The sequence below is a fragment of the Triticum dicoccoides genome, chromosome 7A (genome assembly GCF_002162155.2).
Source record: "Triticum dicoccoides isolate Atlit2015 ecotype Zavitan chromosome 7A, WEW_v2.0, whole genome shotgun sequence".
In the NCBI taxonomy this organism is placed as follows: domain Eukaryota; kingdom Viridiplantae; phylum Streptophyta; class Magnoliopsida; order Poales; family Poaceae; genus Triticum; species Triticum dicoccoides.
Window position 1 is genome coordinate 244819509 of NC_041392.1, and position 16321 is coordinate 244835829.

The window sequence follows — 16321 nt, forward strand, 5'->3', positions numbered from 1 at the left end:
GACGCGCCATGGTGGTCAGAGCAGGGGAAAGAGAGGTGGCCGCGGCAGGGTCAGGGCGGCGCTCGGTGGTAGCGGTCTTGGAGGTGGGGTGGCGAAGGGACGGTGCTCGCCGGAGGGAGATGGGGATCGGGCGAGGCGCGATGCATGTGTGCGTGTGTGAGGCGTCACTACGAGAACGAGGGAGAGGGAGATGGTACCGGGCGAGGCGCTCTCTCCCTGTAGGTGCGGTGCACGAGGAGGACGAAGGGAGAAGGGGAGATCGCTAGGGTTAGAGCAGTGGGCGGCGGGAGATGGGCCTAGGGAAGTCGGCGGCAGGGCCTTGGTGCCAGTTAGGTGGGGAGAGGAAATAAAAAAAAGCCAGGAGTCTGCCGGGCTGTTGGGCTCCTCTCTCCTCTCTTTCTTCTTTAACCGAAAAGAAATAGAGAGAAAGGAAAAAGAAGGGGGTTAGGGAAAAGAATTTGAGCAGGAGGACAATTTTCCTGGACTCATAAAAATGTGCATGTTCACAGAAAAATAGAAGTGGCAAGATTGAAAGATCTGGATTCAAATCCATTTGAATTTAATTCAAATGGTTTGAGTAAGTACAAGGTTTTGAAGATTCCAAAAATGTTGGGAATTTTGGTGGAGCTCGAGAAACTTGAAAGAATTTGCGGCAAAGTTGGAGGCCAAGAATTGAGAAGGATAAGGCATGGAGCTTAACTGTAAGTGTCTTATGGTTAATTCCGAAAGAATGGAATATTTATAATAGCTCCCTAAAATATTGGGAGAGTATGTTATAAAGAGAAATCACCATGTGAGTCCCCTCGGTTTAAATGGACCGAAGATCCTTGCAATTTATTTAGTTGAGTTGCAAAAGATTTATGAGATGATGGCATGATGACATGATGCAACGCAAAAATAAAAGGGGAGGCACAAATGAAACACACGGCGAAACCCGGAACATATGGAAGTCTTCTCGAGCATCGGGCTCGGGGCATCACAACACTCCACCACTACGAGAGGATCTCGTCCCGAGATCTAGGATGGCACCGGATAGAAAACGGAAGAGGAAGAGGTAAAACAAAGTTGCTTCTTGGACAAACGAGTGAAACCACGAACCTTGAGAGGTTGAACAAATAGAAAGAAAGAAAGAATGCAACGAAGATGAACAAAGATGAAAACACTCCGTTAGGAAAGAGGAACAAGGAACATTGTGAAAACCTTGGGGTTGCACAGACATGAATGAAGAGCTCTCGTGACTAGGAAGGACATGTAACCACTTCAGTTGAAACGGAATAAGCACGGGATAAGACCGAAAGGATGCAGGAATCACTCCGGTAGAAAAGAGAAGTGAAACTTGACAAAAATGGGAAGAACTTGAAAAGAGGAGACGACACATCGGTTAACTGGATAAGCACGAAAAGAACATGCTCCTCACAATTCAAGATGATGAGTGAAGAGAGCAACATCACAATGCCTCCGGAAGGGAAAATAGAAGATAAATCATTGGAATAACAGAGTGGAGAAGAAAATGACAACTTCTGCCACAAATGAGCTTGGGAAACACCCTTCCAAGAAGGTTATCACGGAGTTGTTGGAAAACCAACAACGAAAAGAATAAGCTTGTAGTGGGCTTATGGAAAACATCTCAAAACTATGAGGTGAAATTCTGCCACTAACGGAAACAATAGATTGGATTGATATGAACAAGGAGACGAGAAGCTTGTCTCACTGGGAGGGTAAATGAAGAACTTGGGTCATTTATGAGCACCACAATTAGCAACCAACCTTAGGGAAAGCTTTAGGTCAAATATAACCCAAGATAACTCCAATGAAGAGATTGATGGGTTGAAAATATGTCTTGAGCGAAGAGAAAATGATGGATTTAGATATGTCACTCTTGAAAACTTGTGAATCATGAAACACGAAGGGAAATTATCAACAATGACATAAAACCACCTCAAAAGATGATATATGAAAGAATTGCGCTTTGGAATGCAAGATGAAGAATACTTGAGATCCTCTGAAAAGAATCTCAATGAGCACTTGGAGAAGGAATTAAATCCTTGATGAACCATCGTGTAGAGCCTCCATGAAGAACTCTGGTAATAAAAAAGGATAAAGGAAAGAGAAGTTGAAAACACAAGGTGAAGCCTTGCAATGATTAGATGGAGCTTCACAATGACATTACCGAGAAAACTTGGCACTCCAGAAATAAAGGTGAACAACTGAAATCAAGAATTTTGATGAACCTCTGGAATAAGGAATTAATCACTTGGATGAAACAAGAATAAGAATTACATTATGCTTATCCTCCATCAATTAAATTGATGACAAGCAACGGATTTGGCATAGTACTTATTCCCGTTGATAAGGGATTGATGAGAGATATAGCGCAGACTTGAATAAGGTATTGATGGATCCACCGGTGGGGTTTGGAAACAACGAATGAATTGATATGATAACGAAGGAAGAGAAATCTCGAACCAAACCACCGTAAGAATTGAAAATGAACGAAGAAAAGATAAGGAAACACCCAGAAAAATTAGAGAACGAATGAAGATACTTGAGGGAATTTAGATACATGAGAACGAAGAGATCACGATCTGATTAGAGAAAACTTGAACGATGCACCGATAAGATTTGGAGAACAATAGCTAAAAGCTGAGAATGAATAATCTCGAAATGATGGCCTTCGGAGAATCAAACTGAAAAGACTCTTGAAATGCTTCGGATGGGTGAAAATAATTGTCACAAACAATTATGAGAGGATGGCATCAAGCTAGAACTGAGAATCTTCACGAGAACGGATATGATTGAAGAGAAACTCTTCCTCGGTCTTCAAATGTTGAGAATGATGACGAGAACCACCACTGAGAATTTTTAAGGCACTCCGGAAAGAAAATTGGAAAGGTTGAGCCAACGATGAAAAGAATTTGACCGATCTTGGAGAAATACATGTGACTGATGATAATTCATTCTTACGTCAAACTTTGAAATGAATTTGAGAAGCTCCAGAAATAAGAAGAGTCAGGTAAGATCCTGGGAAAAGACTTGTGGGTTAGGGCCCACTCAAAAGAAACCCCTTCAAATGATTACTTGAAAGGGAGATTGCACCGGTTGAATTAAATGGCTTGAATAAGATAAGACCTCGAAATAGCTTGAACGGATGCAGAGTGGAAACACGAATCTTCGAGATATCTTCAACCCTCCAGAACTAAAGAATAGCGAGAAGTGAAAGATTAAGAGGTACACCGGCATGAGAAAGCATTTGAACCGAGGAGAGTTTATGATCAATAAAGCTTGAATTGAAACAACCGGAGAAGAAAAGAATGAAGAATAATGAACTTGAAGCTCTGTTAGAATCTTTCTGATAATCATCGGATAAGGATATTGACGGAAAAGAATGGAGAGACTTCACATGAATAAAAGGATACTTGATTAAGAAATCCGAGTCCTTGAAGAAAAAGGGTGGGAGGGCGGGAAAAACAAAGGCAGCTTGGGACGAATGAAATGAACACCGTTGAGAAGAATTAAGATTGGATCTTGCAAATGTTGAAATGATCGGATCCACTTGAAGAGAAACATGCCGGTAGAGAAGAAATTTAGATGACAATCTCGATGATCAAGAAGGATTAGAATTCACATAGATATATGAGAACACCGCTTAGGGAAGGTATGGAATCAACACTTGACATTGAAGCAACTCGAATACCACAACTCAAAACAAAACAAAGGATTGGCTTGTAGAAAAAGCCGGAACAAACATATGATAGAGATTTCGTCCGAAGTTTTCGTGGTGGGGCCCACACAGGCTCGATCATAGAGCGTCATCATGTACAAGGCAGTGCACATGACATACGAAGCATCCCTGAGTTAGCATAGCCAAGGACTCTTTAAGACACAACGAGACCGCTGTAAAACCAACTGTGGATAGGCGGACCACTAGACGTCGAACCCCAATTTCATATCATACATCTGTCGAAAAGATATCCCAGGAGCTACTTGAATTCCCACTTATAAACTCCCGAAACTTTCTGGTTATGCAATCAGGTGTTGGGGATACACGGGAAGCATAATATCTCACCCAAAACTAGCAAATCCTACATCCAGCTGTATCCATCCTTCAACACATAACCGAGAAACCTTCGGAAATCAATTACCTCAACCTTCGAAAAGCATCCGTTACGAATTATGGCAATACTCATGAACTCCCACCCCAGTACTAGGTGGCGTCGAGGTTATCTCACCAACAACTACATAAAAGAGATTTTCGATGTCGGCGAACTCAGGTATTCCAGAACTGCAACGATAAAATTGTGACGACAACACCTCGGAGCTCAACTCCGCGGGACACTGCCACAAACCCTAAATGTCAGGAGGCACCAAGAACAATGTTCTCGTCACAAAACCATCGGAACAATTTCAAGATACCCGCGTGATCCTAAAAAAAATTAGTGAAATTTTTAGAAGAGAAGAGTCAAAACTCTATGTCAGGAGGCCTCACCAGAGCGACGAAGGGACTGAGGAGTAAAAAGAATCCTACTCTCCGATATATATAATCCTATAAGACTCAAAACATTTTTCTAGACTCAACAACGCCAGCGATTCGATCAAGCAGGGGGCTCCTAAGTCGGGGATGGCTCTGATTACCAACTTGTAACACCCACGATGCAGCTATATCTCCCACGTGTCGGAGCATGACTTAGAGGCATAACCGCATTGTAGGCATGTCGCAAGAGGGGTAATCTTTACACATCCCATGTACTGAATAAGAAGGAGATAAAGAGTTGGCTTACAATCGCCACTTCACACAATACATAAATATAGCATTACATCAACCAAAATACAATCAAGGTCCGACTACGGAACCAAAATAAAGACAACCCCAAATGCGATAGATCCCCGATCGCCCCGACTAGGCTCCACTACTGATCAACTGGAAATGAAACAACACAACAAACATGATCTTCATCGAGCTCCTCCTTGAGCTCGGTTGCGTCACCTGCACTGGTATCATCGACACCTTCAACTGTTTGGAAGTATCTGTGAGCCACGAGGACTCAGCAATCTCACACCCGTAAGATCAAGACTATTCAAGCTTATGGGTAGGAAAGGGGTAATGAGGTGGAGCTGCAGCAAGCACTAAGCATATATGGTGGCTAACATACGCAATAAGAGCGAGAAGAGAAGCAAAGCAACGGTCGTGAACTAGAAGTGATCAAGAAGTGATCCTGAAACTACTTACGTTCAAACATAACTCCAAAACCGTGTTCACTTCCAGGACTCCGCCGGAAATGGACCATTACAGCTACACACGCGGTTGATGCATTTTAATTAAGTTAAGTGTCAGGTTTTCTATAACCGAATATTAACAAATTCCCATCTGCCCATAATCGCGGGCACGGCTTTTGAAAGTTCAAAACCCTGCAGGGGTGTCCCAACTTAGCCCATCACAAGCTCTCATGGTCAATGAATGATATTCCTTCTCCCAGGAAGACCCGATCAGACTCGGAATCCAGGTTACAAGACATTTCGACAATGGTAAAACAAGACCAGCAAAGCCGCCCGAATGTGCCGACAAATCCCGATAGGAGCTGCACATATCTCGTTCTCAGGGCACACCAGATTGTCCAAGATTCCGGTAGGCCAACCCAGAGTTGCCCCTGGTGGTCACCGGCTGCTGACAGGTTGGACCAACACTCAGAGGAGCACTAGCCCGGGGGTTTAAAATAAATATGACCCTTGAGTCTGCAGAACCCAAGGGAAAAAGGCTTAGGTGGCAAAAGTAAAACCAAGGTTGGGCCTTGCTGGAGGAGTTTTATTCAAGGCGAACTGTCAAGGGGTTCCCATTATAACCCAACCGCGTAAGGAACGCAAAATCAAGGAACATAACACCGGTATGATGGAAACTAGGGCGGCAAGAGTGGAACAAAACACCAGGCATAAGGCCGAGCCTTCCACCCTTTACCAAGTATATAGGTGCATTAAAGTAAACAAGATATAATAATGATATCCCAACAATAATCATGTTCCAACAAGGAACAAACTCCATCTTCACCTGCAACTAGCAACGCTATAAGAGGGGCTGATGTCACATCCCTAGTTCTGGTATGACCTAGACTAGCTAGTCATGTGTGCATCATGTTTAAACTTCATTTAAATTTGAATTGGGGAATTGTGAAACCCTTAGAAATCATTTCTGGAAATAACCCAGATAAAAATTGCTCCAAAAAGGTCCAAGAAAATGTTCATGTTGCTCTCTGAAAATATTGGTCAGAGGTAAAATTCAAACAAATATTTTCAGGAGCTCATAAATATTTATTTTGGCCATTTGGAATTAATCCAGTATTTATTTGCGTTGGATAAGTATTTTTATATATACAAAATATTGTCCAATATTTCTAAATTTTGGTGAGGGGCTTTGGAGTGGTCCAACTAGTCCCTACTAAAATTTACAGAATAAAATAAGTTGATTTAGTATTTTACTAAATCAGAACAAATGTCAAAAAATAGAAAAAGAAAACAAAAGTGGGAAAACTTACCTGAGGCCTGGCACTGTGCGGCCCAGCTGGCCGGCCCAACCAGCTGGCTCTGCCAGTCGTCGTCTCCACCGCGCCAGGAGGACGCCGAGCACGCGCTCGCCACACGCGGCCACGCACCCGGCCACCTCCTGCCTCCCTGCTTGCTCCGTGATCCCTGCAGCGTCGCCACGCTCCCCCCAGGCCTCTCTCACTCTCCCTCGCCCTCATCCTCTCCTCTGTCACCCTCTCCCGTGACAGCCGAAGCGCTGTCGTCGCCGTAGCTCACCGCCGACGCGCTCTCCGCCGTCCCCTCGCCCCTCCGTCGTGTCCACGCGCTCCGCCGCTGTGGGCTACGCCTCCTCGTCGAGACGCACGGCGTCGGACGCCCTGGAACGCCGCCATCGCCATCGTCTTCCACCTTGGGCTCTACCATCCACCACCGTCGATTCGCCGTTACCAGGCCTCCCCCGAGCCCGCCGTGCTGCTTCGCGTGATCGTCGTGAGCATATCTCTGTTTCCCCTCTCTTCTCCCCCTCGTTCCCGCGTCGTAGCCGTTGTTTCAACCCTGGCCGAAGCCATCACCGCCGCAGCCCCTCGTCGTTGTGGCCACAGCCGCCGCAGCTCGCAGCCAAGCTCGCCATTGCACTCAGTGCACTCTGGCGAGTCGAGCGGACCCGCTCACAGCTCCTGCCGTGCCCCACAACACCCCACACGCACCTGGCCAAACTCCGGCCGCCGCATTCGTCGTTGCCGGCGCCACTCCGGCCACTCCCCGGCCGCGCCACCACCACGGTTGGATGCGAATGAGTGTCTGCATCCCGTAGCTGCACTCCGCGTGCCAAATGGCTCCCTGTGGGCAAAACCCGCAGCGCACCGCCGCGTCTGGCCTCGCCGGCGTCGAGCCGCCGGCAGGTTTGCCCGGTTGACCAGGGGATTTGACCTCCCCTGGGTCTATGACATGCGGGCCCTACCTGGTTAATTAGTCTAGTTTAGGTTTAAAACTAATTAGTTTAACCTAGGTTAGTGCTAATTAAACTAGGTTAGTTTAGTTAGTCACTGACCAGTGGGTCCCACTGGTCAGGTTTGACCTGGGTCAACCCAGTTGACCTGCTGATGCAGTGCTGACCTCAAGCTGACGCAATAAATGATTTCTGGAATTATTTTTAACTCAGGAAATTCCAGAATATTGCTTAAACTTCTAAAAATCATAATAATTCAACCGTAGCTCAGAATGAAATAATTTATATATGAAAAATTATCAGAAAAATGCAAGGAATCCATTTATGCCAGTTACATGCATGAAAAACCAACTTATACATGTTGTATAAGTAAAAATATAATATGGGCATTTTAAATGCTTCATTTTGAATTGCATTTGAATCTTTGATTCAAATGTGCTTCAACCAACTTGGTAGCATCTTGCATTAGTCCAAACACTAGCATTTGCACATGTCATGTTCATGCATCATATTGTTGCATTTGTTTGTGTATTGATTGCCGGCACCATTTCTTCCTGATAGGTTCCACTCCGGAAGGTGTTCCCGAGTACCTGTCAGAAGAGCAGTGCCCCTTCGTCGTCTATCAGGCAAGCAAACCCCCTTGAGCATTTCGATAAATCCCACTCTCTCGCTCCTGCTCCTTATATTGCATTAGGACAACAACGATTCAACTGCTACTTTTCTGCTGCGGTAGTTGAACCCATTCCTCTGCATGACCTGTCATTGCCATAGTAAATAGTTGAAACCCACTAGCATGAGTAGGAGTTGCTTGAGCCTTGATGTGCCTACTCATCCATGCTTGTTTTCTTTATGCTAGCTATCCTTAGAGTTGTGTCAGGTCTGATTCATCGGGAATGAATCGGAGTGGTAACATGTCCTACCGATAAAGGCTAAGTGTGTGAACACGTTTTGGTAAAGGTAGCGATGAGAGGCCATGTAGGAGTACATGGTGGGTTGTCTCATTGGAACCGTCCCTAAGCATTGAGTTCTGTGTATGTTATCCAAGTCCAGTTACTACCACACATTGGGTTCCGGTTATCCGGCCCCTCTCGGCTTATTAATCCACTTGATCTTTGTCCAGGAGTTGCAACTAGTTTCTGGCGTTTGTAGGTAGTGCTACTTGTCTACCAGGTGGTGTCCGACGGGACGGGCTTGGGACAGACTAGGCACCATGGCATGGTGTACCAAGTGGCACCCGGATGGTGGGCTTGGGAACCCTGCACACATCGTTTGGGGCCGTACTGGAGACTTCGGCCGGAACTCCTTGCGGATGGAACTCGAATAGGCGATAAACCTGGACGAGAGACTTGTGTGGTTAGTCAGGTCATGGCCAACACCCTCACCCGGCTTCCGCTTGAAGGTTGCCAAGGTACATGACGTGTACAGGGCGATAAGTGGCGAGAGCGTGTGTGAAGAAGTACACCCCTGCAGGGTTAACATTATCTATTCGAATAGCCGTTTTCCTCGGATATGGAAACTTGGAGGAATTATGTAGTATATAGACAACTTGAAGTGGATACTCTAAAATATGCAAGATAAGCATGAGTGCTATGGGTGGCCTTCTCGTAGGAAGACGGGAACGGATCCATAGTGGAGTATTGATATGGTGAATATGTGGACTCGTGTGCGTCTCCTCACCTCAAAGAAGTTTCTGATACTCGTAGTATAGGTTAGCCACTGAGTCAAAGCTGGCTTGCTGTTGTTAAAAATCCACCACCCCCTTTGTTGATAATGTTGCATATCTAGATAGTTCTGATGTAAGACTTGCTGAGTACCTTCGTACTCATGTTTGCTTATTTATGTTTTGCAGTTGGTTACACTAGTGACTTCGACGAGTAGCTTGTATCCCAGCTACGATCTTGTACCCTTGGGAGGGTCGTGTTTAATCAGGCTTCTTAGTCTTTTCCTTTTGTAGTTGTCTGTACTCAGACATGTAATGCTTCCGTTGCTTGTATGCTCTGAATGATGGGTCATGAGACCCCTGTTTGTATTGGATGCTATGTGGCTCTTCCGGGCCTTTATATATGAGTTTGAGTTATGTTGTGATGCCATGTTGTACAGCACATACTTGCATGTTATGCGTACGTGTAACGTGTATTGCTATGTGTGGGATCCGACAATCTAGTTGTTTATCCTTGGTAGCCTCTCTTATAGGGAAATGTAATCTAGTGCTTCCACTCAGCCTTGGTAGTCCGCTAAAGCCCGGTTTACTGGAGTCCTGTTAGCCCAGCACTACTGCTCCGGAACACTTAGACTGGCCGGCATGTGATTCACTTTGTTCCTGTGTCTGTCCTTTCGGGGAAATGCCACGCGGAGACATCCGGAGTCCTGTTAGCCTGCTACAGCCCGGGTTCCCGGAGTCCTGTTAGCCCAGTTGCTACAGCCCGGATTCATATGCTGTTGACCGACATGCTCGAGGTTGATTCATGTATGCCTGCCCCTGTAAGTTAGTGCCACTTTGGGTTCACGACTAGTCATGTTGGCCCGGGTTCTCTGTCATATGGATGCTAGCGACACTATCATATACGTGAGCCAAAAGGTGCAAACGGTCCCGGGCTAGGTAAGGTGGCACCCGTGGGAATACCGTGCGTGAGGCCGCAAAGTGATATGATGTATTACATGCTAGAACGATGTGACTTAGGATCAGGGTCCTGACAGCGTTGGTATCAGAGCTTGACTGACTGTAGGATTACCAAGCCAAACTGGTCGAAGTTGAGTCTAGAAATGCTTTAGTTATATAAGCGAATTGATTGTGGAAGGGAACGTAAGGCTCTTTTTACTCCTTTACCTCACGTCATTCTTTCTGAGTCAGCCTCTTCTTTTCTATGAGGGTTAAGGCCTAAGCTTCTCCTCTGTCTCTCAGGATGACGTGTTACTAAACCGTAAAGTCTTAGGATTGTTGGGTTGTGTCTCCGTACAGTTCTACTACTTCCGTGTGTCATCAGTTTGACCCAGAACCTTGATATTATGATGCTGATTGATTATGCTATTCCTTTGATGAATGTCTCAAAATCCTTTTGAGCATTTACAGCCGTTATGCTGCCGAAATTGTCCTAGGATTTCAAGAGTTTCCAATGCTTTTGCATTACATTCCGCATCCTTATGTCGATGCTAATTCCATCCTTGTTTCCTTGGTTTCTGTGCCAGGATGTCGTCTGCTAACCGAGGTTCAGTTGCCCATAGCAAGAACCATGGAGATGGTAGGGATGAGGATCCTCCTGACCAGCCTTTGATGGCAGAGTTGTTGTTAGCATCCGAGAGGAACAAGCGTGAGACTAACCGCTTGCTCGCATAGATTGAGCGGAACACCGCACATCAGCGTAAGAAGTTGGTTTCCATCACCGATTTCATTGGTCTAAAACCACCCACCTTCCATCATTCCATTGAGCCACTCGATGCGGATGACTGGCTCTGAAGCATCACTCTTAAGCTGTGTTCTGCGAACGTGGCTGAAGGAGACAAGGTCACCTATGCTACCTATCACCTGGAAGGTCCTGCTAGTATTTGGTGGCAGAGCTATGAGGCTATGCTTCCAGCTGGCCAGATTCCTACCTGGAAGGATTTCACCGAGGCTTTTCGTGAGCACCACATTCCTCAGGCTTTCATTGACCACAAGAGGGAAGAGTTCTATAGTTTTACCCAGGGTAAGCTACCTGTTGATGCTTACAATAGAGAGTTTGGAAACCTCGCCCGCTATGCTACAGAAGAAGTGTCCACGGACGCCAAGAAGCAGGCTAGGTTCCGGAAGGGTCTCAACCCTAAGTTGCGTCGTGATCTCCACCTACATCATTGTGATACTTTCCAGGCTCTTGTGAACAAGGCCATTAATGCAGAGACAGCTCAGCTCACTTACGAGGAGTCTCGTAAGCACAACCGTGATATGGGTTCTTCCTCCCGCTCTGGCTCTCAGAAGCGACGGATTTGGATCCCGAACTCAGCTCTTCCACCTGGATATGCACCGAGGCCGTCCAATGTGGCGCCTCACCCAACTCAGCAACGTGCTCCACCCAGGCCTATTAGTGGACCACTTGCCAAAGTAGGTCCACGTCCTACCTCAGGAACTTGCTTCACCTGCGGAGAACTAGGACACTATGCACATGACTGCCCTCATTCCAGTTATACTCCACCCCAGTCTGAGAGGTCTGTTGGCCGTGAAAAGCCATTAGGCAAGATGATCAGTACCAAGCCAGCCACCACTGAACGAGCATGTGTGCACCATGTCTCAACTACAGAAGCTCAAGATGATCCCGACGTTGTATTGGGAACGCTTCTTGTCAATTGTCACCCAGCTTCAGTTATGTTCGATACTGGAGCATCTCACTCCTTCATATCCGAAGGTTATGCTCGGTTGCACGAGATGTCATTTGTGATATGCCAACTCCACTGATAATCCAGACTCCTGGTTCCAAATGGCAAACCTCCAAGGTAAGCCATGGTAATGAAATCCTTGTTGACAGACTGGTATTCCTTGCTTCTTTGATATCTCTCAAGTCTTCAGATATTAACATCATCTTGGGCATGGACTGGATGACAGCTCATCATGCCAAGATAGATTGTTACACTAGATCTGTTCAACTTACACATCCATATGGCAAAATAGTCACTGTCTCCACTAGAGTTGCAAGGCGTCAACTCTGTTCTCTTAATGCCAGCCCTCTTCTAGACCTTGAAGATATTCTGGTAGTCCGTGACTTCCCGGATGTCTTTCCAGAAGAACTGCCAGGTGTCCCACCTGACAGAGATGTAGATTTTGTCATAGAACTTATCCCAGGAACTGTTCCAATCTCTAGGAGACCATACAAGATGGCACCTTTGGAGTTAGCCGAGCTTAAGAAACAGCTTGATGAGTCCTTGCAAAAGGGTTTCATCCGTCCCAGTTCTTCTCCTTGGGCTTGTCCTGTCCTCTTCGTCAAGAAGAAGGATGGTACGGATCGGATGGTTGTAGATTATCGTCCCGTTAATTTGGTCACGATAAAGAACAAGTATCCGCTCCCCAGGATCAACGAGCTGTATGATCAGCTCGCTGGATCCTTAGTCTTTTCCAAGATGGATTTGAGGTTAGGCTACCACCAAATCAAAATCAGAAACGGGGACATCCCCAAAATGGCCTTTGTCACTCGTTATGGTCAATACGAGTACACCGTGATGTCTTTCGGCCTAACCAATGCTCCAGCTACTTTGTCCCACTTGATGAACTCGATCTTTATGGAGTACTTAGATAAGTTCGTCGTGGTTTACCTCAATGATATTCTTATTTACTTGAAGAACGAGGAAGAGCATGCCGAACATCTTAGACTTGTGTTAGAAAAATTCAGAGAGCACCGCCTTTATGCCAAGTTCTCCAAGTGTGATTTTTGGTTGTCGGAAGTGACCTATCTGGGCCACGTGATCTCTGGTAAGGGCATTGTTGTCAATCCTGAGAGAGTTAAAGCCGTTCTCGATTGGACTCCACCCGAAACGGTCAAACAAGTTAGGAGTTTCCTTGGTCTAGCCAGTTATTGTCGCCGCTTCGTTGAAAACTTCTCCAAAGTGGCCAAACCCCTCACAGAACTTCTCAAGAAAGATAAAAGGTTTGAGTGGACCCCATAGTGTAAGCACAGCTTTCAGGAACTGAAAAGACACCTGACTTCTGCGCCCATACTCGTGCCACCGGATTTCACTAAAGACTTTGTTATCTATTGCGACGCTTCGCGTCAAGGACTAGGTCGCATTCTTATGCAGGATCGTCATGTGATTGCCTATGCATCTCGACAGTTGCATCCAGATGAGGAAAATTATCCTACACATGATCTAGAGCTTGCAGCCGTAGTCTATGCACTTAAGACTTGGCGACATTACCTTCTTGGTAACCGTTGTGAAACCTACACTGACCATCAGAGTCTCAAGTATATCTTCACCCAACTGGATCTGAATCTCAGACAGAGACGTTGGTTGGAGTTGATCTCGGATTACGACTTAGGAATCACCTACACCCCAGGCAAAGCCAATGTCATGGCTGATGCTTTAAGTCGTAAATCCTATTGCAACAACCTCATGTTGCAACAATGTCAACCACCCCTCCATGAGGAATTCTGTAAGCTTAACCTTCACATAGCTCCTCATGGTTTCCTTTCTACCTTGGTGGCGAAACCTACCCTTACGGATCAGATCATAGACGCTCAGAAGCATGATATGGGAATCTCCCGGATCAAGAAAAATATCTCCAAGGGAGTTGCGGACTGTTTCTCTATGGATGAACGAGGTGTTGTTTACTTTGGAAACCGTTTGGTAGTTCCCAAATGTCAATAGATGCAGCAACTGATCCTTAAGGAGGCCCATGAATCCCCTCTCATGATTCATCCCAGTAGTACAAAGATGTATCAGGACCTACGCCAGAGGTTCTGGTGGACTAGGATGAAGAGAGAAATCACTCAGTATATTGCCAACTGTGACGTTTGACGTCGCGTTAAGGTAGAGCATCAAAGACCTGCTGGCACCCTTCAACCTTTAGCTATTCCCGAGTGGAAATGGGACAAAGTTGGCATGGACTTCATCACCGGCTTTCCCAGGACCAAGAAAGGAAATAATGCTATCTTCGTAGTCATTGATCATCTTTCCAAAGTGGCTCACTTCCTACCTGTTCGAGAGAGTATCACTGCTAATCAGCTCGCTGAATTATATATCTCCCGAATAGTGTCACTCCATGGTGTTCCACTAGAGATCAATTCAGACCGTGGCAGTCTTTTCACCTCTCATTTCTGGGAAAGTTTCCAGAATGCCATGGGAACCCATCTTAGGATGGTGTGACTTAGGATCGGGGTCCCGACAGCGTTGGTATGTTTAAATTTCTCAGAAACTTGAAATGGGAGTGATCAAACCCTAGCACTTTGAAATCCAAATAGGCCCAGTTTAAAAAAATGCATTCAATGAACCCAAAATGCTTCCATCAATGTTTGATAATTTTTGGCAAGGCTTGATACCAAACCAAAAATAGTGAACATTTTTGTGGAATATTTTGGGCACTGAATTTAAATCACTATTGTATTTGAATTGGGGCATTTGAATTCTATAAATATTTTAGATGCTCCAAAAATTCTGGTTTCAATTGTGGGCTTTTGGAATAATCCAAATAATGCTCCCAAATTATCTCAGGAGTTTTAAAAAAATGAATTAGCATTCTTACTAATTCAAAACAGAATAAAAGAAATAGGGAAAAAACTGAAACAGAAGAAAAGTAGAAAAGGGAAAGAAACCTACCTAACTTACCTGGTGGCCTAGCAGGACCGGCCCAGCTCGTCGAGCCCACTATTGTAGCCACCGCGCCATCTTCCACCTCGCGCTAGTAGGCGAGGCGCGTGCCCGACGCGCGCGCACTGGCGTGCGGCCACCTCCTCCCTGCCTGGCTGGCCCCCTCCTCCCTCTGGACGCCCTGGAACGTCGACACCCCCCCCCAATCCCTCTCACTCTCCCTGTGCTCCTCCTCCCCTCTGTCTCTCTCTCTCACGCGCACACCCGAGCGTTGCTGTCGCCGCCGATCGCCATGGCCACCGCACCCCCTGCCGACATGCCCATCGACTCTGCTGCGACGCCTCGCGCCTCCAAGCAGAAGAACGCAAGCCCGGACGACCTTCTTCCCCGCCAAAGCCACCGTCCTCGACCTCGGGTGCCGGTGATCTGCGTCGTTGATTCGCCGGACCCCGTGCATCCCCTGCCTTGCCAGCAGAACCAGCAGACCCGCGGTGAGCCGCTGCTTCTTTCCCCCTACTCTCATGTTCGCCCGCGTCCTCTAGGTCGTAGTTGCACAGACGCAGAAGCTCCCTTCTGCCATGTCTCATCGCCGCCGCACCAACAGCAGCCTCAGCTTGCATCCGAGCACTGTCGCGTGCTCAGCATGCTCCCAGGAGCCGAGTGCAGCCGTGCACAATAGCGCCGAACCCGACCTTGCCAAGCTCCGGCCGCCGCAAAGCTCGACGCCGTCAGCGCTGTAGACCACCCTAGCCACTGCTGATTGCTCTGTTGGATGCGGATGAGCACCAGCTCCACGCAGAGCCCCTCCGCCACTCGTTTGGTCATCGGAGGAGCAAACCCGATGCCCTCCGCCGCGGATTTGGTCGCCGGCATTTACACGCCGGTGGTGATGATGTGGCACCGTCATTAGGGCTTAATCACGTCCTTTTAATAACACCAGCAGCTAACATTAGGGCCCCACCAGCTAAATAACCACGGGTTATTTTTTTGATTATATTTAGTTAAACCAGGTGGGACCCACGCGTCAGAGTTGACTTTGCTGACGTGGTGTTTGACCGGTCCCACCTGTCTGCGACCCTAACCAGCCCTTAGTCACTAACCAGCAGGCCCCACTAGTCAGGTTTGACCTGGGTGGCGCCTGTTGACCTGCTGAGGTCAACATGACGTAATGCTGACGCTATAAATCATTTTCTGGATTTAAGTTTATTCAGGAAATTCCAAAAAAATGCCCAAAACTTCTAAAAATCATAGAAAATTATCTATAGCTCCAAATGAAATAATTTATATATGAAAAAATTATCAGAAAACTTCAAGGAATCCATCTGTACCATTTTCATGCATGTTTGAGCAAGTTAACCTCACTGTTTAGGATGAAACATGATTAGGGCAAATTTCATAATAGGTTTGGAGTTGGAATTTGATGTAGTTTTGAACACTTCAATTAAAATGGCTTTCTGTTGCATTAGCCAAATCACATCATATTGCTATGTCATGATCATGCATCATATTGTTGCATTGCATTGATTGTATTCTTCCTTATTTGTCGGTAATTGCCCCCTCTCAGTAGACGATGTTTCCGACGACGTGATCGAT